Source organism: Macrotis lagotis, chromosome 8 (assembly GCF_037893015.1).
Source record: "Macrotis lagotis isolate mMagLag1 chromosome 8, bilby.v1.9.chrom.fasta, whole genome shotgun sequence".
Classification (NCBI taxonomy): Eukaryota; Metazoa; Chordata; class Mammalia; order Peramelemorphia; family Peramelidae; genus Macrotis; species Macrotis lagotis.
The window spans coordinates 195,748,030-195,772,526 of NC_133665.1; positions in this window are offsets into that span (position 1 = coordinate 195,748,030).

Sequence of the window (24,497 nt, forward strand, 5' to 3'; positions counted from 1 at the left end):
GTTCACTGGTTTCTCCAATAAAATATTTCACATTTCTCCTATTTTTTCATTCTTTTTAATTTGTTTTATCATTTTGTGGTGTCTTGTGGAGTAATTAAATTCCACTTGTCCAATTCTGCTTTTTAAAGGAGTTTTTCTCTTCTATGAATTTTTGTGCCTCTTTTACAATTAGGCCACATTTATTGGGGGGAGGGTTGATGTTATTTTCTTCAGTATTTTTGTGACATTTTATCCAAACTAGTAATTCTCTTTTCATAATTTTCTTGCATTACTCATTTCTTTCTCAGTTTTTCTTTTATCACTCATCATTTTTTTTAACTCATCTAGGAATTCTTGCAGGTCCTGGGTCCAGTTAGAATTTTACATTGAGGTTTTGCTTATAACTGTTTTAAATTGTTGTCTTCTTCTGAATTTGTTTCTTTGGTCTTCCCTGTCATTATGGTAGATTTTTGGTCATTTTTTGGCTCATTTTTCCAACCTATTTCTTACCTTTTAATTTTATGCTAAAGAACGTCTCTGTTCACTTTTTTCAAAGCTATAGTTCTCTAATATTTAAGAAAGATTTTATTTATTTTGAGTTTTACAATTTTTCCCCAATTCTTGCTTCCCTCCCCCTACCCCCCACAGAAGGCATTCTGCTAGTGTTTACATTGGTTCCATGGTATACATTGATCTCAGTTGAATGTGATGACAGAGAAATCATATCCTTAAGGAAGAAAAATAAAGTACGAGAGCAAAAATTCCATAATAATATAATGCTTTTCCCCCCTATTTTGATGGTAATAGTTTTTGGTCTTTGTTCAAAGTCCATAATTCTTTCTCTGGATGCAGATGGTATTCTGCATTGCAGCTCACTCAAAGTTATCCCTGGTTTTTGCACTCAAGGGATGAGCAAGTCCTTCAGGGTTGATCATCACCCCCATGTTGCTGTTTGGGCATACAATATTCTTCTGGTTCTTCTCATCTCACTTAGCATCAGTTCATGCAAATCTTTCTAGGCTTCCCTGAATTCCCATCCCTCCTGGTTTCTAATAGAACAATAGTGTTCCATGACATACATATACCACAGTTTGTTAAGCCAAATGAAGGACATTCATTTAATTTCCAATTTTTTGCCACCACAAACAGGTTTGCTATAAATATTTTTTGTACAAGTGATGTTTTTACCCTTTTTATCATCTCTTCAGGGTATATACCCAGTAGTAGCATTGCTGGGTTAAAGGATATGCACATTTTTGTTGCCCTTTGGGCATAATCCCAAATTGCTCTCCAGAAAGAAAGCTATAGTTCTGAGGGTTTGCAACTTTTGGGTGCTTCCAACGTTGATACACTGGGAAAGGAATGGTTATTTCTCTCCCCATCTGTACTCTTATCTTTACTCAGGAAGACCCTCTGGTCCACTGAAGCCATAAATACTAGTACCCTTCTTGACTCTGGAAATATGACAAGATTTAATGCTTTTCTGAAACCATAAGTCTTAGCATTACTCTCTTTCCTAGAACTGTGATCCAGAATTCCTCATGGATAATAGAGCTGACAATTAGTATCAGCTACATCTGGTCCCAGCAAAGGGTCCCCTATGATGTCTTTTTGAACAGTTGTCTGAATCCCTTATCATACCTGGTTAGGAGTCATCAAAGTTATTACTTCTATCATAGCCCCCTCCAAGGCCCTCTGCTGATGATCTTGACCTTCTCCAGTCTTACACCTAGCCCAGTATTACAGAATTCTTCTACGGACCATTTGTGTTGTCTTAGGCTGGAAAAATGTCTCCCTCTGACGTTTTCTTGGATCTTTCCCTTCAAATTTGAAGTATTATTTTAAAATTATTTGGAGGTGAAAGTGAGGAGAGTTCAGTAGATTCCAACCTGTACTCTGCCACCTGAATAAAAAGTTTTCAAAAGAATATTTGCAAACCACTAATGATCTCATGAAAACATATTTCAAAATGCTAATGCTAAAGTTAATGTGAATTTAATCTTATATCCAACTCCTTAATAAAGGTGACACAAGAGAGAAATTGTAGATATTGAAGAATTTATGCAGAGATAGCATGATTGATGAAATCATGAACTGGTTCAAACTTTTTGCTTATTAGCTGTAGATTGATACAAGTAAGATGACTAAGCTATCCATACCTAGTAACTCCACTGTTGTGCATATCCATTAAGGAAGTTAAAGACAGAAACAAATGATCAATAGACTTCAAATGTTTTTATCCTAACTCTTTATTGGAGATAAAAACTGCAACCTGAGTATTCATTAATCAAGAAATAGATAAAAAGGATATCAGTCATAAAAATCATTGTAATGTATGTCATCAAAATATTTTTGAAGATAATTCAAGTCAATATACTTAAAAAATCTTATGTGAATGAAAAGATGGTGGGGTTAAAAAAACAAGCCTCAACTTGTATTTACTGGATGTTTATTGATTAGAGCACCTAAGTGGAATAGTAGATAGAGCCTTGGAGTCAGGAGGACAGGAGTTTGAATTCAGCCTCAGACACTCAAGATCTTGGGCAAGTCACTTAACCCTGATTGCCTCACATCCAGGGACATCTCCAGTCATCCTGATTCCTATCTGGTCACTGGATCCAGATGACTCTGGAAGAGAAAGTAGAGCTGGTGACTTAGCACAGCACCTCCTCACTCAAATTCAATTCAGGTCCTTGTCATGGCATCATCATTTATTAGGGAGCAGACTTTGTCTTAGGTACTGGGAACACAATGATAGAAATGGAACAGTTCTCCTTAAGATGCCCATATTCTATTGCAGGAGACAATAGAATGTCTCCCCCTAAAGAATATTTACAAAATAGGGCCAATACAGTTTTGAGATGGAAACATTCGCATCTGGGGAGCCAAGAGATCATGTAAAAGATGACACTCGGCTGATTCTTAAACTATGAGATTCTTGCAGGATGAGATGAGGAAGGATGAAAACAATCAGTGACTTCAGGGAGATTACATTAAGAGTGTAGAACACACCCAACAGAAAAGATGGAAAATCATTTGCAACAGTTGTCAGATTGTATTTTAAGACTTCAATAAGTTATTCTTGAAGCAGGCATTGGTCAATGGTGAGGAAGTTGGCAGAGGTCTGTTGGTGGCTGTTGATGTCCTCTTGCTTGACTTCATTTGATAATGTTACCATCAGTGATATTTTTTCCAGTAATTCAGTAATTTTCCATTTTTCAAGAATATAGAGAAATACTTTCAAAATTATTTCAAAAACTTTTTAGTGCCAGAATGACCCTTTCTTGCTTCTACTCAGTTCATTTCATCAGCTTTTCATTTTCTTAAGTGCTTCCTACCACAATGATGAAATAGCAATTATAGGTATATAGCATCTCTCTCTCTCTCTCTCTCTCTCTCTCTCTCTCTCTCACACACACACACACACACACACACACACACACACACACACACATACTTCCTTTTGGAGAACATCTGGAACCAAGCTATTATCATCCAAATGTTGTGGTTTAACTGTCACCAATAAAAAAAATAAGTCTCTATAGAAATATTGGTAGATTTTTACCCCCATATTTTCCCTTGTTGTTCTGTTTGTTATATTGCTTGCAGCTTCATCCCTAAATTCTCTTGGGATGATCTGGCATCATTGGGCCTTCTGCCAACCCATCTGAAGATTTGCCTTGGCTTCCTCTGCTCTTTGAAGTTTTATGAGGCCACACTACTCGTAATTTTCCACTAGCCTCTCCTGAAGTGTTTTGTAAATGGCTTTATGTTCAAACTGGAGATAGCATTGGCTGATGTGTTTCATAGTTTGGCAAAGACATCCCTGTCCTGCTTTACCTTCTTCTGGTTAGAACACACCTGCATTCAGTTATGGACAATGCATTTTAGGGGGGAAATTGGCAACCAACTATATAGCAGAATAAGAGAGAGATGAGAATGGTGAGGAACCTTCATTATGCTAAATGAATACCCACTGAAGGAACTAGGAATGTTTGTATTGGAGAAGAGAATTCATAGGTGAGACATAATAGCTGTCCCCAACTATTAGAAGGTTGCCATGTGAAGGAGAGATTAGATTTGTGTTGCATGAGTTCATGGAGCAAACGTAGGGAAAAAGAAGAAGCTTTAGGGAGATTTAGAGCTGATGAAAAGACAAACTTGCTAACATTCAGAGCTATCCCAAGGTAAAAAGATGACGTGCTCTTCCTATCTTTAGAAATCTTTCTCTTTTTTTTAGAAAGATTTTATTTTGAGTTTAAAAAATTTCCCCCATCCTTGCTTCCCTTCCCCCACCCCCAAGAAGGCATTCTGTTATTCTTTACATTGCTTCCATCATATACATTGATTTAAGTTGAATGTGAATGAAAGAGAAATCATATCCTTAAGGAAGAAAAATAAAATATAAGAGATAGCAAAATGACATAATGATAACGAGTTTTTTTTTCCTACATTGAAGGTAATAGTCTTTGGTCTTTGTTCAAACTCCACAATTCTTGCTCTGGATACAGACAGCACTTTCCATGGCAGACATCTCAAAATTGTCCCTGATTGTTGCACTGATGGAATGAGCAAGTCCATCAAGGCTGATCATCACCCCCATGTTGTTGTTAGGGTGCACAGTGTTCTTCTGGTTCTGCTTATCTCACTCAGCATCAGTTTATGCTTCCAGGCTTCCCTGAATTCCCATCCCTGATGGTTTCTAATAGAACAATAGTGTTCCATGACATACATATACTACAGTCTGCTAAACCATTCCCCAATTGAAGGACATTCACTTAATTTCCAATTCTTTGCCACCACAAACAGGGCTGCTATGAATATTTTTGTACAAGTCATATTTTTACCCTTTTTCATCATTTCTTCAGGGTATAGATCCAGTAGTGGTATTGCTGGATCAAAGGGGTATGCACATATTTGTTGCTATTTGGGCATAATTCCAGATTGCTATCCAGAAAGATTGGATGAGTTCACAGCTCCACCAACAATGTATTAGTGTCCCAGATTTCCCACATCCCTTCCAACATTGATCATTGTCCTTTCTGGTCATATTGACCAGTCTGAGAGGTGTGAGGTGGTTTTTCAGAGATGTTTTAATTTGCATTTCTCTAATAAGTAATGATTCAAAGAAATGTTTCATATGACTATGAATTGCTTTGATTCCCTCAGCTGTGAATTGCCTTTGCATATCCTTTGACCATTTGTCAATTGGGGAATGACTTGTTTTTTTGAAAATTTGACTCAGTTCTCTGTATATTTCAGAAATGAATCCTTTGTCATAAATACTAGTTGTAAAGATTGTTCCTCGGTTTACTACATTTCTTTTGATCTTGGTAACAGTGGTGTTGTCTGTGCAAAAGCTTTTTAATTTAATATAATTAAAATTATCTAGTTTGTTTTTAATGATGTTCTCTATCTCTTCCTTAGTCACAAACTGATTCCCTTTCCATAGATATGACAGGTAAACTACTCCTTGATCTTCTTGCTTATAATATTGTTTTTTATGTCTAAATCCTGCATGCATTTGGATCTTATCTTGGTAAAGGGTGAGAGGTATTGGTCTAATCTAAGTTTCTTCCATACTAACTTCTAATTTTCCCAACAGTTTTTATTGAAGAGAGAGTTTTTATACCAATAGTTGGACTCTTTGGGTTTATGAAATAGCAGATTACTATAATCATCTCCTGCTATTGCACCTAGTCTATTCCACTGATCCACCACTCTATTTCTTAGCCAATACCAGACAATTTTGATGACTGATGCTTTATAATATAATTATAGATCTGGTAAGGCTAAGCTACCTTCTTTTGTACTTTTTTTCTTTGAATCCCTGGAAATTCTTGACTTTTTCCTTTCTCTATATAAATTTAATTGTAACTTTTTCCAACTCATTAAAGTAATTCTTTGGAATTTTGATTGGTAGGGCACTAAACAAGTAGCTTAGTTTTGGTAGAATTGTCATTTTTATTATATTAACTCAACCTATCCATGAACAGTTGATGTTTTCCCAGCCATTTAAATCTGATATTATTTGTGTGAGAAGTGGATTGTAATTGTTTTCAAAAAGTTTTTGAGTCTGCCTTGGCAGGTAGACTCCCAGGTTTTTTTTATTGTCTGAAGTTACTTTGAATGGGATTTCTCTTTCTAGCTCTTTCTGCTGTATCTTGCTTGTCATATATAGAAATGCTGAGGATTTATGAGAGTTTATTTTATATCCTGCTACTTTGCTAAAATTGGTCATTATTTCTACTAGTTTTTTTAGATGATTTTTTTTTTGGATTCTCTAGGTATACCATCATGCCATCTGCAAAGAGTGAGAGTTTTGTCTCTTGCTTCTCAATTGTAATTCCTTCAATTTCTTTTTCTTCTCCTATTGCTGAAGCTAACATTTCTAATACAATATTGAATGATAGTGGTGATAATGGGCACCCTTGTTTCACCCCTGGTCTTATTGCGAATGCCTCTAGCCTAACCTCATTGACTATAGTGCTTGTTGACAGTTTCAGAAAGATACTGCTTATTATTCTAAGGAACAATCCATTTATTCCTACACTCTCTAGTGTTTTTAGTAGGAATGGGTGCTGTAGTTTGCCAAAAGCTTTTTTCGGCATCTATTGATATGATCATATGATTTCTGATGGGTTTATTGTTGATATAATTGAGTATACTAACAGTTTTCTGAATATTGAACCAACCTACATTCCTGGGATAAATCCTACTTGATCATAATGTATCATCCTAGTGATAACTTGTTGTAATCATTTTGTTAAGATTTTATTTGAGATTTTTGCATCTATATTCATCAGGAAGATAGGTCTATAATTTTCTTTCTCTGTTTTAACTCTTCCTGGTTGAGGTATCAGCACCATATTGGTGTCATACAAAGAGTTAGGCAGAGTTCTGCCTTCACCTATTTTTCCAAAGAGTTTATATAGAATTGGAACCAATTGTTCCTTAAATTTGATAGAATTCACTTGTTAATCCATCTGCCCTGGAGATTTTTTTCTTGGGGAGTTCAATAATGGCTTGCTGAATTTCTTTTTTTCTGAGATAGAGTTGTTTAGGTTTTTAATTTCCTCTTCATTAAATCTGGGCATTTCATCCATTTCACTTTTATTGTCAAATTTATTGGCATAGAGTTGGGCAAAATAATTCCTAGTTATTACTTTAATTTCTTCCTCAGTGGTGGTGAGTTCACCTTTTTCATTTATGATATTAGCAATTTGGTTTTCTTCTTTCTTTTTTTAATTAAATTGACCAGAGGTTTATCAGCTTTATTGGTTTTTTTCATAATACTAACTCTTGATTTTATTTTTTAATTCAATAGTTTTCTTGCTTTCAATTTAATTAATTTCTTCTTTAATTTTTAGAATTTCTAATTTGGTATTAAATTGAGAGTTTTTAATTTGTTCTCTTTCTATTTCTTTTAGTTGCATGTTTAATTCATTGATTTTTCCCCTCTAATTTATTCATGTAAGCATTTAAAGATATAATATATCCCCTGACAGCAGCCTTGAGTGTATCCCATAGGTTTTGGTGTATTGTTTCATTGTTGTCATTATGTAGGATGAAATAATTAATTATTTCTAAATTTTGTTGCTTGATCCACTCATTCTTTAAAATGAGGTTATTTAGTTTCCAATTAGCTCTGGGTCTATATCTCCCTGGCCCAATATTGCATATGATTGTTATTGCATTGTGATCTGAGAAAGATGTATTCACTATTTCTTCCTTTCTACAATTTATCATTAGGTTTTTATGCCCTAGTACATGGTCAATTTTTATGCTATGTACTACAGGAAAAAAGTATATTCCTTTCTATCACCATTCAATTCCTCCATAGGTCTATCACATCTAGGTTTTCTAACAATCTGTTTACCTCCTTAACTTCCTTCTTGTTTATTTTAGGATTAGATTTATCTAAATTTGAGAGCAGGAGGCTGAAGTCTCCCACTAGTAGAGTTTTGCTATCTATGTCTTCCTGTAACTCTTTCAACTTCTCCTGTAAGAATTCGAGTGGTGTCCCATTGTGTACATGCATTTTTAGTATTGAAATCACTTTATTGTCTATGGTACCTATTTTAGGAGGATATAGGTTCCTTTCTTACCTCTTTTAACACTACCTATTTTTGCAGCTGCTTTGCCTGAGATAAGGATTACTACCCCTGCTTTTTTCAGTTCAGCTGAAGCAAAATATATTTTGCTCCAACCTTTTACTTTTACTCTATATGTATCTCTCTGCTTCAAATGAGTTTCTTGTAAGCAGCATATTTTAGTATTCTGGTTTTTAATCCACTCTGCTATTCGCTTATGTTTTAAGGGAGAGTTCTTTCCATTCACATTCAATGTTATAATTACTAACTCTTTATTGCCCTCCATGCTATCTTTCCCTTTCCCCCCTTTATCCATATTCCCCAGTGTTTTGTTTCTACCCCTCCCATTTCTTCCCCCTTTCCCTTTGCCCCTTCTTCCCTTCTTTCTGTTAGTTTCCCCTTTTCTCCCCCTCCCCCTCCCTTTCCCTTTTAATGCTTAAAAGGTAAGATACGTTTCTTAACTTAACTGAGTATGTCTAAGTTAACTTTAAGCCAAGTCTGATGAAATGAAGATTCAGGTGGTTCTCACCTCCTTCCTTCTTCCCCTCTTTTTCAATAGTTCTTTTGTACCTCTTGATGTCATGAGATTTACCCCATTCAGTCTCCTCCGTCCTCCCATCTCCTTACTGTCCCCCTTTTTAAGGAGGTATTGTTTTTAAATCATTCTATCTGAGTCACAGAAAGTTATGAGTGTCCATAATTTCTGGCTAAGAATATTCTCTCCAATAGAGTTACAATTCTCAAGAGTTATGAGACTCTTTCTCCCAAGTGGGTATATAGCCAGTTTCATCTTATTGGATAGCAGTTTTTTAGCCTTTTTATCTTTTGTATGTGTCTCTTGAGTCTCCTGTTTGATGCCCAAATTTTTTATTTAGCTCTGGTCTTTTCATCGGGAATTATTGGAAGTCTCGAATTTCATTAAATGTACATCTTTTCCCCTAGAAGAGAAGGCTCAGCTTTGCTGGATAGTGGATTCTTGGCTGCATTCCAAGCTCCCCTGATCTTCAGAATATCTCATTTCAGACCCTTCAATCTCTTGATGTTGATGCAGCCAGGTCCTGTGTAAACCTTCCTGTGGATCTTTTATATTTAAATTTTTTTCTTTCTGGATGCTTGCAGGATTTTTTCTTTTATCTGATACTTCTGGAATTTGACCACAACATTCCTTGGTGTTTTCATTTTAGGATCTCTTTCCAGAGGGGATCAATGTATTCTTTCAATAACTATTTTGTCCTCTGGTTCCATGATATCAGGGCAGTTTTCCAACAATAAATCCTGTAATATTAATTCCAGGCTTTTTTTTCTTTTCCATGTTTTCGGGAAGGCCTATAATTCTCAAGTTGTCCCTTTCTGATCTGTTCTCAAGGTTAGTGGTTTTGTGATGAGATGTTTTACATTTTATTCTATTTTTTTCTATCTTTTGGTTTTTTTTTTAACAGAATCTTGTTGTCTTATGAAGTCATTTTCACTGACCCTCTGCTCCTGTCTCCCAGTTCACCCACAGTCCCCTGAGACAAATCTTCTTGGTAGGTATTCTTCTCCTAGCTTCTCTTTGGGGTTTTGTTGATCGAATTTCTGTTGTTTCTTTCCTGGTTTTTTTTAGGATTTTTGCAAGGCAAATGGGGTTAATTGGCTTGCCCAAGGCCACACAGCTAGGTAATTATTAAGTGCCTGAGACCAGATTTGAATTCAGGTACTCCTGACTCCAAGGCCAGTCCTTTATCCAGTACACCACCTAGCTGCCCCTCCTGTTGTTTTTGAAGGGAATCAGGAGCACTTAACACAGTGCCTATCTTCTCTCTGACATCTTGGCTGGCACTGGCCTTTAGAAGTCTTTCAATGGAAATTAGTCAGGGACATGATAGAAGGGACCTTATACAGTAGAGGTTAGACTAAATGGCTCAGGAGCTTCATCCAATCATTGATTGATTGAATTAAATTCAAGGCAATTTCTGGTCTCTGGGTTTTCTTGTTATTGTGATTATTGGATGATATTATAAATTCTCTGAGGAAAGGGACTTTTTCTTCTTTTTATATCCTCAGTAGGTGCATATTACCTGTATATAATAATCATTTAAGAATGTTTATTGATTGATTACATAGGTTAAACTTCTATAGTAAGTAGTACTGATCATCATCAATATCTGTTCCTTTATCCATTCCCCATATTTGGCATCATTAGAATATTTAGATAGATCATTTTTAAGGTATTGCAATTGTCTTCAGTATCTTCTCATCTATTTCCTTCTTTCTAATTTGGTATTGATGTCAGCTTTTGTTCTATTTAGTTGTTATGAATATTCCCAACAACTGATTTAAAAATGACTCATATATTGTTAACAAGAGGCAGCTATGTGGTTCAGGGGATAGTCAGTAGGATTTGAATTTGAGCCTGACCTCAGACATTATCTGGCAGTGTCATCCTGAGCAAGTCATGCTTGCTTTAGTTTTCTCAGCTATAAAATGGAAATAATAATAGAATCAAACCTCATTGGGCTGTAGGTAGCAAATATGATATCATATTTGTAAAAGGGTTTATCACAACACCAAGAACATAATAGGCACTATATAAATGTTTATTCTCTCCTCTTCCACTTCCCTCAGTAGATAGAGCATTGGACCTGGTATCAGGAAGACCTGGGTTCAAATCAGGCCTCTGACATTTACTAGCTGTGTGACTCTTGGTAAGTCACTTGACCTTTATTGTCCTCAGTTTCCTTATCTATAAAATGGGCGAGATAAACTTCTTAAATTTTTATGAGGTTTAAGATGACATAATATTTGTGAAGCACTTCGCAAACTTTGAGGGCTATGTGACTGCTAGCTATGATTATTATTAATTAATAATTTTCATTTAAGATATAGTCAAAGACATTTTCATGATGTTATTTGGTACTTGTCATGTTTAGTGTTTTCTGAGTATTTTCTGAATGAAAGTATTCACGAGGAAGTCTCATGAGTTGGCAAGAAGTCTTTGACTTCCTTTGTTTCTTAATCTTTAGCCCCATTTTATGTTTGTCCTGTCATCTCTTCTGACTACCTTCACATTGGAATCATTGAACAACAGTGCAAATGCTGAATTGGTCAGGAGAATCATCTTGAGTTATTTATACCTTCTTCCACCTCTTCCATCTTTGTATGATATATTGGTTCATAAACTGCCACCAGCAATGTGGTGGTCTTTTCATTTAGGCTCATTTTGAGGATTTCATGGTGAAATGATAGGATCACAAATTTTAAATAGGAAAGGAACTTAAATCTCCTTTCCTTTCATTTGATAAATACCACAAAATGGTGTTTTGGATTGTCTCCTTGACAATAAAATGTCCATACCAATTCCTTTATTTTTCTCTTCAGGGAGAACTTGCTAGTTATTTGGCTTCAATTACTTTTTTTTTGTATTCACAGATTTCATTTAGAGTAAGAATATCATTCCTGATATTTCAAATTTTCAATAGTAATAAAATCAACTATATTTGGGCAAATATCTCACATATAGAGCTTCATCAATAAAAAAGCAGCTTATAGATGACCCACAAACTCTTATTCTTAATAACCCCTGCCTCACTTCCCATCATTCTACAGCTAAAGTCAATTCATGGAAAGTCTGTCTCTCAAACCTCCTTATCTGGCCTGTTCTCTTTCCTCTCATGCCTACCATATTCATTTAGGCTCTTATCACCTCTTACTTAGAATATTTTATTAGTCTCCTAATTGATCTCCTTGTATCCAGTCTCTCACTTTTCTGTTACATCTTCTATATAGCTATTAAATTAATACGACTAATGATCAGTTATGACCATATATCATTGACCTGTTCAAGAAGTTTCTGTAGAATCCTATTTCCCCTACAAGAAAATATAGCCTGCTCTCTTTGGCATTTAATACCCTTTACCTCCCACCTGTTGTAAGAAGCAATACTTCTTTATTCCAATTTATTATGTGGGAGCTTTGTATGACTTATCACTGAAGGGCTTGCTTTGTGAGTTAATTAAGAGTCTTCTAATTGGTTGCTGAATCAGAGGAGCTGATGATTCATTGGCTATAAAGAGATCAATGTACCCTGGGTCACTTTCTTCCTCTCTGGCAGTGAAGTGTGGGATTTATTTCATCTATATTCTGACATTAGTGTGGAGGAAGAAATGATTGACTTATTTCACATGACTTCTATGTAGTCCTAAGCCTATGATCTTTAATTCATGTTCTCTGCCTAGGCAAATCTGAGCCTACATCCACAATTGTCTTTTTTGTATTTGCTTTTTCCTGGGGATCTCATGATGGAATATCCTGGTTTGGAAGCAGCCTTCGGATTTTAAAAGGTCAAGATTTGGATCTTAATAGATTTAAGCTATTTGTGGTAGAGGAAGCTTCTGCACTGGAGATGATGTCCAACAAGAAGAAAAGAAATGGTCCAAGTTCATCTACTTGATCATAAGAGTTGGAAGAACAGTACCAATCTGAGGTGAAATATAAAATGTCTAATTAAAAATACTGTAAACTACATTCTCTACTGGTGAGGATTGAATATCAGCCTCTCAGAAGCTTACAAGTCTTTTAAAATAAATTATTAAAATTTTTTTATGTTGGATTGGGTATTTTTTAGGTTTTTGCAAGGCAAATGGGGTTAAGTGACTTGCCCAAGGCCACACAGCTAGGTAATGATTAAGTGTCTGAGGTCAGATTTGAACTCAGGTACTCCTGACTCCAGGGCTGGTGCTCTATCCACTGAGCCACCTAGCTGCCCCCTATGTTGGATTGTTAAATGAGGACTTCTGAGTGTTCTGTGCTTAGCATTCTTCTTGAATATAGGAATAAATTACCTCTACTCTGAATGATGTTTATTGATCACTGAGCGTAGTTTTACTCCTTGCTTCGGGGAGGGCTAGGTTATAACCTAAGTTTTAATTAATTCTCCTGTGGAAGTAAAGTTGTGGTTGAACAAGACATAGAGGGTAAGAAGAAGAAGAAAACTTACTCCTCCATCTTAAGAGGAGAGATCCTCCAGAACTGAACCAAAACCACATGTCTGGATGTTTCAGGACCCCAGACTTGTTTCCTGACCTTTCAGATAGCTCTCACTCACAGGTTCTCTCTTCCAATGACTCTACCTTGTTGTGCGTTTTCTAGATAAGACATTGCCTCTCCTGCCTGCACACCTTTCCACAAGCTCTCCTCCAAACTTGGATGGCACTCTTTCAGGTTCTACTTCTTAGGCCTTTGACTCTTTCAGCACTCAGTTCCTAAATGAGGCCTCACTTGATTCAGCTGTCATTTGTTGGACCCATTTTGTCTCTACATTGTAGAATATGAAGAGTTTGAGAGAAAAAACTGATTTTGTGTCCCCAGTACTTGATTACATGTGTATATATATATATATATATATATATATATATATATATGTATGTATATAATATGGTTACTAAGAATCTCAAGTAGACTTGGAATCCAGGATTCTCTAGCCCTCCTTCCTTCCTTCCTGTCTCCCTCCCTGACTTCCTTTCCCTTCCTTCCTTCCTTCCTTCCTTCCTTCCTTCCTTCCTTCCTTCCTTCCTTCCTTCCTTCCTTCCTTCCTTCCTTCCTTCCCTAACTTAAGATGGTTCTTTTTAAGTTAGGTAGCAACCCAGCAGCTTTTTCTAGCCAATAACTAACCACTGCTCAATCTTGGATCCTGTATGGCATCTCAAGAGTTCTTCCCCTTTCAGGTCCCATGATCTTAACTGGATATTGGTCATATTTCTGGGAGGGTGAAGAGGCACCTATCACTTTTTGATACATGTTTCACTCATCCCACCATCAGAAAATAATCTTTGGTTCAATCAGGTTGAAAACTGGCTAAAATAGTTAGGCTGGGAATGAAACGCTATTCTAGGGGTTCCTGACAACCAGGAAGACAGGACATTTTCTCCAGAACAACCTCTGTGACTGGCTCTGGAAATTTCCTGGCCTCCAGCTGGCATCACTCAGATTCACTCTGGCTAATGACCATTCCACCTCCTCCTATCCCACACTGGTCTGTCAGGACTCTTTGTACTGGCAAGTCTCAATATGGGCAAACTCCACACATATTGTCAAGATTCATGTCACCCTACTAAGGGCAATTCTTCTTTTAAGAGCCTCCATGGGAGCAAAATCTATAGGGCTAGTTCTCCCTCCAAAGCTATCATAGAAGAAAAAGAAGTTCCTTAAATGACAACCATCTAAAAATTGTCCCTAACCCCAAGCAGAGAAGGAGGAAAGAAAGGAAACGAAAAAAGGGAAGGAGTAAGGGAAGGGTAGAAGGAAGGAAAGAAGGAAGAATAAAAGAAAATGCAGGAAGGCAGGTTGGAAAGAAGAGAAGAAATGTAGTCCATGTCCATGATCAATTCTACTTCCTGAGACATACTGTTAACCACAGCACCCTTCACCACTACAATAGACTTGCTAATAGTAGTCACATTGTTCCTTAGATGACTATAATGCAGAGTAAGACATGAGGTCCTAGAAACAAGGATTACTTTCTCTACCCTGCTTTCCAGCCCCAGTGTCTTGGCTTCAAGGGACAGTGAAGTGGGTCTGGCTTGGTACAGGGATGTATACTTGTATGAATTAGAGCAATCAGCTTCATATCAGTGGGACACTGATTGAATGATGCTGGTCTTAGTAACTAGCTGCAGTTTAAGCTTCTGCTTCTGGGAGCTCTTGTTGACAGGCACATCTCCTTGGACTTTCTTGGGATCTGGGGAAGCATCCTCTCAGCCTCAAAGACCTGCAGTGGCCTAGATGGGGGACTTCAAATCATCTGAGTTTTCATTAGTATGGTGACTTTCCACCAGATTGGCACCAGAGGTTCCTGCAGGCTTTGTGACCAGAGACATTTCTCAGATATTATCTAGTCAAGGAAGAGTAGTGGACACTTAGAGGCACTCAGGCATATGGTGTTGAGGTCTCACAGGTGTTCAGGCAAATTGTCCATGGAGGGACCATCCTTGAAACTTTTCCAGCTAGGAAGGACCTTCCAGGTCTTGGGTAAATTAGTAGGCCAGAGTCCCCTCAAATTGAAGGAGCTTCCAGAGGAGAACTTTATGGGGATAACAAGAAAAGGGCCAGTGAGGAGGTCTCTTTGGGGACTCATCTTTGAAGCTGATTATCCAAAATCCTGCACTGGAGGGTCTGGTTAGACTCCAGTTAGTCAGAACTCAGCTTCCTCTGAGAAGGAGAGAGGTTTCTTCAATCTGATTGATGGATAAAGAATTGTGGCTGAAGGCATAAGGAAGGACCCAAGTGCAACCTTGGTACACTGTGCAGCCTTCATCGTCTCTTCACCCCTTAAGGAACATCACCCACATACAAATTGTCTGCTTAGATGGCCCTGCTCAGGGAATCTTCAAGTTACAGCAGTAAAATATTTGCTGACCCAGGACACATAAATTACATCATTACCTAATGAACTGGGGCAGAAAGCCTTGGAATGCTGAAGCTCTTCAGAGGGGTGTGAGCCGAGGCTGTGATTACAGTGATTTAGACAGGAGCAGCTCAGGGCAGACAATATTAATTTAGGAGTGACTCATTATGCTCAACACCAGTCTGGAATCTAATGAGCTGATTCCAATACACTTCAGTTCTCTGGAAAGATGCACAGAGCTTTCACCAATAGGCAGCATGGGGACACAATCGAGACTTTCCCCAAGAATGGAGACATTCCATTCAATAGAAGAAAAAGCCTTATGTTGATGCTACCCCTCCCATCAAATCAAATAGTCAAATAAAGTGAGAATTGTTTTTTGTCCCTTCAGAGCCAGGTTTGTGGAACTGCCAATGCTGGGAAAATAAGAAAATAAGACAAACTAAATCCATTGGGAAATGGAGTGCTTGGGGCTGAGAAATGCATTTATTTTAATGTTTCAAATTAAATGCAAGTGTCCATTTATGAAGCATTCAGAAAGAGGTGAAAGAGTCAAGAAAGGGGAAGGAAAGTATTGACTTTTGATGATTTAGCACCAGACAAGTATTCACCACAAGGAATGTACTTTTTAACAAAGGGTAGTAGAAATTCGAAGTTGTGAGAAGACCTTGCAAGGTCATCTTGCCTCTCTCCCTGCCTTAAAAGAACTGACAATTTATCCTCTTCTAAAAAAAGGAAACTTCCTAAGCCTTCTTCTCATTATAGTAATAAGAAATGTAGTCCTGACCTTCACAGACATCATCAAAGATGAACATTTCTACCTAGAAAAGAACAGAAAAAAAACCAACTGGGTGAAAGCATGAATCTCATTATTTACAACTTCTTTTAAACATCAACTCTAAGGATGTTCCAAGTAAGAACTTTCCAAAACTGAGTCTCATTTGTCCATCTGGAATCTGAGTCCCTTTCTGATCTTGGCTGGGTATTTTCTGTAAATGCTTTCTTTTCCCCCTTTATAGTGGTATTGCTATCACGCATCTTCCTCTCGTCTCACAAAATATTCATTCCAATTCCCCACATAAACTAAGAATTCTCCATTGTAGTAAGCTAGCATTCTCAAGTGAAAAAAACCAATAATGATCAAGAAAGCAAAATATAAATATTATAGGTGCTTTCATTCAGCCAAAATTGTTGCATGCTAAGAGGGCCTAAAGAGTATCCTTACAGAAAAGTCAGACTGAGTTCAGATGAACTCTGAAGCCCAAACTAGCTTTTGGAAAAGGGAAGTTCTCTCTTTCTCTGTTTCTGTCTCTTCCCTCCCTCTCTCCTTCTTTCCCTCTTTCTTTCTCCTTGTAGGGAGGAAAGGGAAGGACTAAGAATGACTCCTGCAGTCATATGCAGACTACAGAGACTTTAACAGGGATGTAAACCTTCAATAGCAACCTGGAAAAGTACAATCAATTGCAATTGCAGAGATGTTAATGTTTGTCACATCTCCAAACACAAACAGACCTTGGAAGGTGGAAGCCAGCTGCATAAGGCCAGGTGACTATAGTGAAGCTCAAACAGGATCTGACCATCCAATAGAAGAATGTAGGAGAAGGGAGAGCCTGGCACTGGCACAAGAATTCAAATCATAAACTGAGGTTATGAAAAGAGAAGATACCAAAAGAAATAGATTCCAAACACTACAGAAGTAGTGTGGTTCAAAAGATACCTAAGCAGTGAATCCAAAATAAGCGAGTAACTCTGTAGCAACTCCAAGGAAATGTGTTGACCAAGAGTTCCAGTAACACTGTAAGAAAAAGTCAAGAGAATAAAATGGGAATTATAAATGACATAAGAGTTCTGGAAATGGAAGGACATGACTTTGAACTTGTTGAACATCTTATGTAAGGAATTGTTATCATTGTTTGCCCTTTGTTCTCAAAGAGGGCCATGACATGACATTCACATGAATCAGATTTAAGGGAGGGAGGGATAGGCTAAGTCACCAACTTCATTTTGTCCTCTGTAGTCATTTGTGTCCAGTGGCCAGATATGGATTAGAATGATTGGAGATGGTCCTTTATCTAAGTAATAGACTCATTGAAACCTGGAAATGACCAAATATAACTCAGTTACTATTTGAGAAAACAAAAATATTAGAACAAAACCCAAAGACAGAAAAAAGGCAGAACATGTGAAAATAGCAAAAACAGTCTCCCAAGAAAAGAAGTCAAGGAAAAAAATGAAAGGCACAACCAACAGTACATTAATGTTTCATTTTCCCTACATCCCCTCCAAAATTTGTCATTTTCCTTTTCTGTCCTATTAACCAATCTAGTATGTATAAGATAGTAGCTCAGAAATGTTTTAGCTTGCATTTTTCCAATCAATACTAATATTTATAATATGGTTATAGAAAGCATTAGTAACTTCTTCTGAAAACTGTTCATAGCTTTTGATCATTTGTCCATTGGGAAATGTTTCTTTTTTTAATAAATTAAACTCAGTTCTGTCTATGTTTGAGAAATGAGACCTTTTTAAGAGAAACTTGCTTCAAAGTTTTTTTTCACAGAATCACTCTCATTTCTCTTCCCATTTTTTCATCTAACTCTTTTATTTGATTTTCAAAATCATTTTTAAGGTCTTTAATGACATGAGCCCAATTCATATTTTTCTTGGTGGCATTAGATGTGCGATCTTTGGTTTTGTTTCCATCTGTGTGAGTATTTTGATCACCTTTGTCACTACAGTAACTTTCTATGGTCAGATATTTTTTCTGTTGCTTGCTCATTTCCCTTACTCTAAGATTTTATTTTACTTTTTTCTTAAAGTAGAACTCTGTTTCCAGGGTAGCAGAAATACTGTCCCAGGCTTCTGCGGCTTTGTTTTCAGTTCTTCCAAGTGATATGATAATTTTTCCTATAACAGGTCTCCAGATTACTCTTGATCACTAAATTGCTAAGAGGATCTGCATCCATCATATTTGATCATCCCACAATGTTCTTTTGGTTCTGATCACTTTACTCAACATCAGTTCATGCAAGTCTTCCCATGCTTCTCTAAAGTCCAGTCACTCATGATTTCTTATAGAACAATAGTACTCCACGACATTCATATATATGTTGGTCCCCTGGACTGTGAGTGACCATAAGCAATCTTTTCTGCCTTGGAACTGTGTTCCTCTGAAGCCTGAAGCCTGAAGCTCTGGAGTTCTAATGCTTCTCCTTGCCCTGGGACTGCCACCTAGGACCATGATCTAGATCTAAGTACAGGAAAACAACAAAGTCTTGATTGCAAAGAGAGCCCTGTCATCTCCTTCTGACTGGTTGACTGATTCCCTTGCTGTCTGTGGCTCCCAAGTCCTGCTCCTGGTTTCCTGGGGCCAGGACTGCAACTGACCTTTCCTGCTGACCTAAGTTGTCTTTAGTGTCTCTGGGCTGAGAGGTCTGGAAACTACAGCTGCTGCCACTGATTCAATCTCCCTGAAGCCTGCTCCTGGTTTGTTGGGGTCTGGACTCTTCTGGCATGGCCTGTATGGACTCTCCTCTCTCACCCTGGTCCAACAGACCTTTCTTACTGACCTTCTAAGTTGTCTTGGACTGGAAATTGTTTCACTCTACCTTTTTGTGGGTTCTGTAACTTTAGAATTTTTTGAGTCATTATTTATAGGTGTTTGCAGGGGTTTGGGGAGAACTCTGGTGAGTCCTTACCTTTACTCTGCCATCTTGATCCCCACTTCATCTGGTCTCTTTTTTTAGCTCATTGCTAGAGTGTATGTGTGATCCATTCTGACCTTTTCTGCTTTCATCTTAGCCAAAACTGGCTCCAGTATTTGTACCATCATTAGGGTCAGGAATTATTTCCCTCTTCCTAGACTTTTGTGCTTTGCTCTGCAGTTTCTGTCATTCCCTGAAATCCAGGGCAATTAGGAAGTAACTCTGCCAAATCTAAATGTAGCTTGGAATGTCCTGGTTAAGTTTAGGAAAATGAAATGCAGCACTTTTTCACAGGGTCAAAATCAATTCAAACCCAATCACTTCTAATCATGTTTATTAGACATGTTTGAGAGACTGAGACTCTTACTTCTAATGAGTAACTTTTTCCTGAAGTGAGGTTGGGAGGGAAGGCCTGCCCTGCCAGAGAACCCTGGAGGAAGGACAAAGAGGGAAGTGGAGAAAAGGGGCACAAGAAGGGAGAACACTGCAAATATAGCCTTGCCTAAGAAGCCCCAAGGGTTCCCATCTGAGGATAGGTGAAAGGAAGATATGGCAACTGCTGTGAAGAAGAGAGGACAGCAGGAGTCAGGACACCTTTCCACTACAGGGAGTTGTTATTATTACAAGGAGTCATGGCTGGACCTCCTCTAGGGAAGTGATTAGTGTTGAGCCCACAGGGCCAAGTTCAAATCCTACATCAGCATTCATGGGATGCATGATCCACCTGGCGTCACACTTTCCTCATCAGTGTCATAAGGACACCAGAATTTAAGAAAACACAAACTTCCAAGATCTAGACTATGAGAGGAAGAGCTGGCTGTCGGACCCACATTTGAATCATCTTATCTGTATGTACCTGGACAAGTTGCTGGACCTGCCATTGCTAAGACATCATGTCAAATGGTGGACAAGGTCTTGAACTGCACTAGTAGAGTAAGTTTTTAGCCAAAGGGGTTAGGACCATCTCCTGTGAAAATTTATATTTATATTGATTAAAGTAATCTTTACATCTGCCCTCAGGGCCTAGGACAATGACTGGCACAGAGGAGAAACCCTTTCCAAGGGAGGAGCTAGAGTGCTTCAGTGCTGACCATCATGGTGCCTCAGGATCAGCCTAATGACAACTGGGTCCAGGTTTGAGAGGAGAGACTTCAACATGCCCTACAGAGCTGTAGAAATAGGAAAAGATTTTCCAGGATCTCAACAGCAGTGAGTAGATAGGAGTCACAAAAGAAACAGAAAATCTCCATCCTGACCCATCTCTAACTTGGGTGCAAAAGTAGTCAGCATTCAAAGAACATACAGTTTTGTATGTTCATGTAAAGATTGCATGTGCTCATCCATGGAAACATTGCTGTCCTTAACAGGCACCACCCTTTGTTCAGTGTACATGGCTTATCTTTATTAGGACAGATGGAAATGTGAGTCCCCTGGCCTGGGGAGTCTAGTCTTGGAGGCATATTTCCAGCTTAATCTTTGCTGCCCATCTAATTGAACTGCCCAACCTCTGGATTAAGTGCAGCTCTTGAGGACCAGAGATGCCCTGTCTGTGCCATCTGATACTTCTTGTCCCCTCCTAAATAGACTCTTTGCAGTTGGTCTTCTTTGTTTGATGGTTGGTGTTTGGTTAAATTCTGCTTCCCTCCTTCCTTCCCCATTCCCACTCACCAACCCCAAGCTCCTGATGGGCACTTTGCCCATGCCAGGATCCTCCAGGATTCTCAGAGTTTGTTTCCATGAGGCTAGTGAGCTTTCTGTCTTTATTACCTTCTTCTTCGATTTAGCCTTTATTAACTTGGATCCATTTCATTATCAGAGATTGGTAAATGCCAGCTCGGCAAGCAGGACTCAAATCATTCTGTCCTGTCTCTCTCCAACTGGACCAATCAATTCAATTGGTGTCACGGATGTGGAAACCATTCGGCTCCTCTGCAGCGATTTGTCACCGAGGAGCAGTTTCAGGGCATTTCACAGTTGTAGGCCAATGTTTATTTCAGGTCTTATCATCAGAATGCACTTCTTACACAGATAAATTAATTCCTTTCATCTGTCATTACAGAACAAAGCAGATGCACTTTTGGCAGCTCCACCATCTTTAGAACATTGAGAATGACCTGATTGCCTGAATTCCTGGCCTCCCCCCCCCATTTCCCATGGAAAACTGCTATAGAATTCATGGAATTGCAGACAGAAAACAAGATTGGGTTCAAGAAGGGGAATGTCCATGAAATTTTCTATTCTCTTCTAAATAGAAGGCAGAACACTTGAACCTCAGGCCAGGCCTGTCTAAGTCATTTTAAAGCCTTTGTTCAAGTCAGGCAAGTGTTCTGGCCTTTAGACTCCTCCTCTATCAAAGGAGAAGCTGTGAGGAGGCTCCAGCTATTTCACTTCCAGATGACATGGGGCTACATCTCTGTGATGAGAAGTTTGGGCTCACCTAAGCCCTACTTCCCCCTAGACGAAGGGATTTTGATCAATTGGTAATAGAGAATAATATTTGTATGTGTTTGTCAATATAGATCTGTTTCTATCTATGTACACATGCATGTTGGCATGTGCCTGTGTGCACACGTGTATATGCACACACATGCGGGCATTTGTGAGTATGTGCATGTGTGTAGACATACATATAATCCCTTTTCTATCTGGGTCTTTTTTGTATCTGTCATATATGATGACATTGTGGAAAAATCCAGCCTCCCGGGCCCTAGGCAAGGTTGACCTGATCATTGTGTCCATGATTAAATAGACAGCATTAAATAAATGCTAGTACCCATGGTATCTTCTTCCTGTGAAGCAACATTTCAGATGTTTCCTTTGGTTCTCTGTCAGAGGCAACAAAGAGCATCCAAGAAGCTTGAATAGAACAAAAGAGCTTCTCTACCCTTTCCTCTCATAGGCTTATTGAATTTCAATGGAGTTCTCTCCAAATTAGAATTACAGACTAAAGTTCCTAATCCGGGCCAGGCAGATCTAGAGACTGGATGGAGAAGCAAAAAGGAGGGACGTGTAACTAGACAGAAATTTGAAAAAAGAATCTACATGGTCAGTCAGAAGCAAATTTGGAATTCTGTCCCTAAAGGAACTATCCAGTGAGAAGAGTAGGAGGCCTAAACCTCAAAGAGATCTAAGGAAGAAGAAAAGGATGAATATGGACAAAAATCTTGATCCCACTATTTAAATGGTGCCAGGTTTTAAGGAGCTGAAATGAGAAGGAAATATCTGAGTCTAAAGTTGAAGCCCCTTTCAAAGCACAACATCTCTGGCCTAGAAAACCCCTTTAGCCTGTAGGGAACAATCCAGATCATTCTGGAAAGTCAGAATGCCTCCAGGCTTTTCAAGATTTCCTTCTCCTCCTTCACTGGGGCCCAACAGATTGAGGTGCCACTCAAAGGATCTCCTCCAGACCTTTGGATACCCTCTTTTGCTTAGGTCAAGGTGAGTTATCCATATTGCTTACTTCAGGTCAATTTGGGATGAGTCCATCCCAATTCCTTGGTTCCTTCCTCCAGCCCAGTGACTAGGCAGTATGACTCCTTAGTGAGAACATTCCAGCAAGTCTTTTTAGAGTTTAGCTTATGCCCACCCCTAGTGAGAGCAGACCTAATTCCTCCAAGGTTAGTAGTCAGTCTAAATTCAAAGGGGAAGCATTGTAGAAAGGAAGGAGTCCATCTTGTAGTCTACCAGCTCACAGACTCCCATGAACCCCATTCCCTTCTCCAGAACCACACAGCATGAACCCGTTTAGAAGCACACTTACCCTGTAACAGAGGGGTTGGCATAGTCTGCTCGGACCCAATTCCTATCATTACATTAAAGTATATAGGGCCAGGGAGAGGGAGATTGTTTTCCCCCTGATTCTTCTACTTTTTTTTAGGTTTTTGCAAGGCAATGGGGTTAAGTGGCTTGCCCAAGGCCACACAGCTAGGTAATTATTGTCTGAGGCTGGATTTGAACTCAGGTACTCCTGACTCCAGAGCCAGTGCTCTATCCACTGCACCACCTAGCCTCCCCTTCTACTTCTTTTTATTATTAAATGACAGGCTTCTGTGGGGCAGGAAAGATTTCCTTGATTACAATAGAACACAGAAAGTCCTTAAAGAAATCAGGAGAAGATGACCTCAGGCCTTTCCTGGAACTCCTACTTCTGAAGGAAGGCTTTCAGCCCTAGCAAAGAGAAATGAGAATGCTGACCATCTTCTGTGTTTCTTAGCAACCCAGGTTCACTTAATCAGAACATCTTCTGATCATCTGCTCCCTGAAACACTCTTCCCTCCCCAAGGCTACCCTCTGACCTAAGGGATAATTTGTGCTTATTCCTTTCTATCTTTATGGGTGGCAGACACATTGCCTGAGAACTATGGACACCAGAAGGGAGGGGAAAGATTGGACTTTTTGGGGATGAGTGATGGGTTTTTTTTTGTTCAATTCAGTCAAAGATCTAATTGTGAATGATCAGACAGGGTCAATAAACTTGATTAATGACTTTCTCCAAGCCAAGCATTTGACCAAGAACTAGGGAGAGATACACACACATATGCACACGCTAAAACAAGATCATTGCCCTCGAGGGGTTCACATTCCAAGGAGGAGACCATGCAAGAAGGAGAGAGAAGAGAAGGTGGTTATTCTTCCTCCTGGGTTCAGAGTTGATTGTCCAGAGAAGAGATTCCTTCCCATATTTTGGGGCTGGGTTTTTTTCCATTTTGCCTCCAAGAGTCCCAGGAGAAAATTGCATGTGCTTATGGTTTTTTGTTTTTTCATCTTGGAGGGGCCTGAATTGTCCAGGCCCACTTTAAATAACCAGCCCTAGTCATTTTTCCTATTCTACTCTTGTCATCTTCCCAGCTGCTCTTGCACAAGAATTTTTTTTTCTCCCTCAAAACCACTTTTCACAGATCTGGAACCATAGTCAGATTGATATAACCATTACTACTGAAAAGTCTATCAGTTTCCCTGGGATGCCATAGTGATGGCATTCAGAGCCCTTAATGGGCTAGGTTGAGTTCAAGAGAGAAAGTCAGATGCCAGGTTAGGTTAAGTTGGTTGGGAAATATTCAAGCCCACAGAATCATGTGTGAGATGGGAAAGGGACCCAGAGCCAGGATTCCTAGGCTTGGGAATCACTGAGTGATGGCTGCAGTAGGGAGACTGCCCAGTGTCATTGAAGGAACGTGTGCCTAAGGTAGCCTGGTCTGATAGGAGCAATCTACTGGCCATGAGTGCCAAAACTGTGCTGCATCCTTCCAGCTGCTGCAGCCCCCCTCCCAGAATGCTGTCTAGGATGGAGCCCTGAAGCAAGGATGGAGGCCACCGGGGCTGCCCAGGCTTAGTGGATAG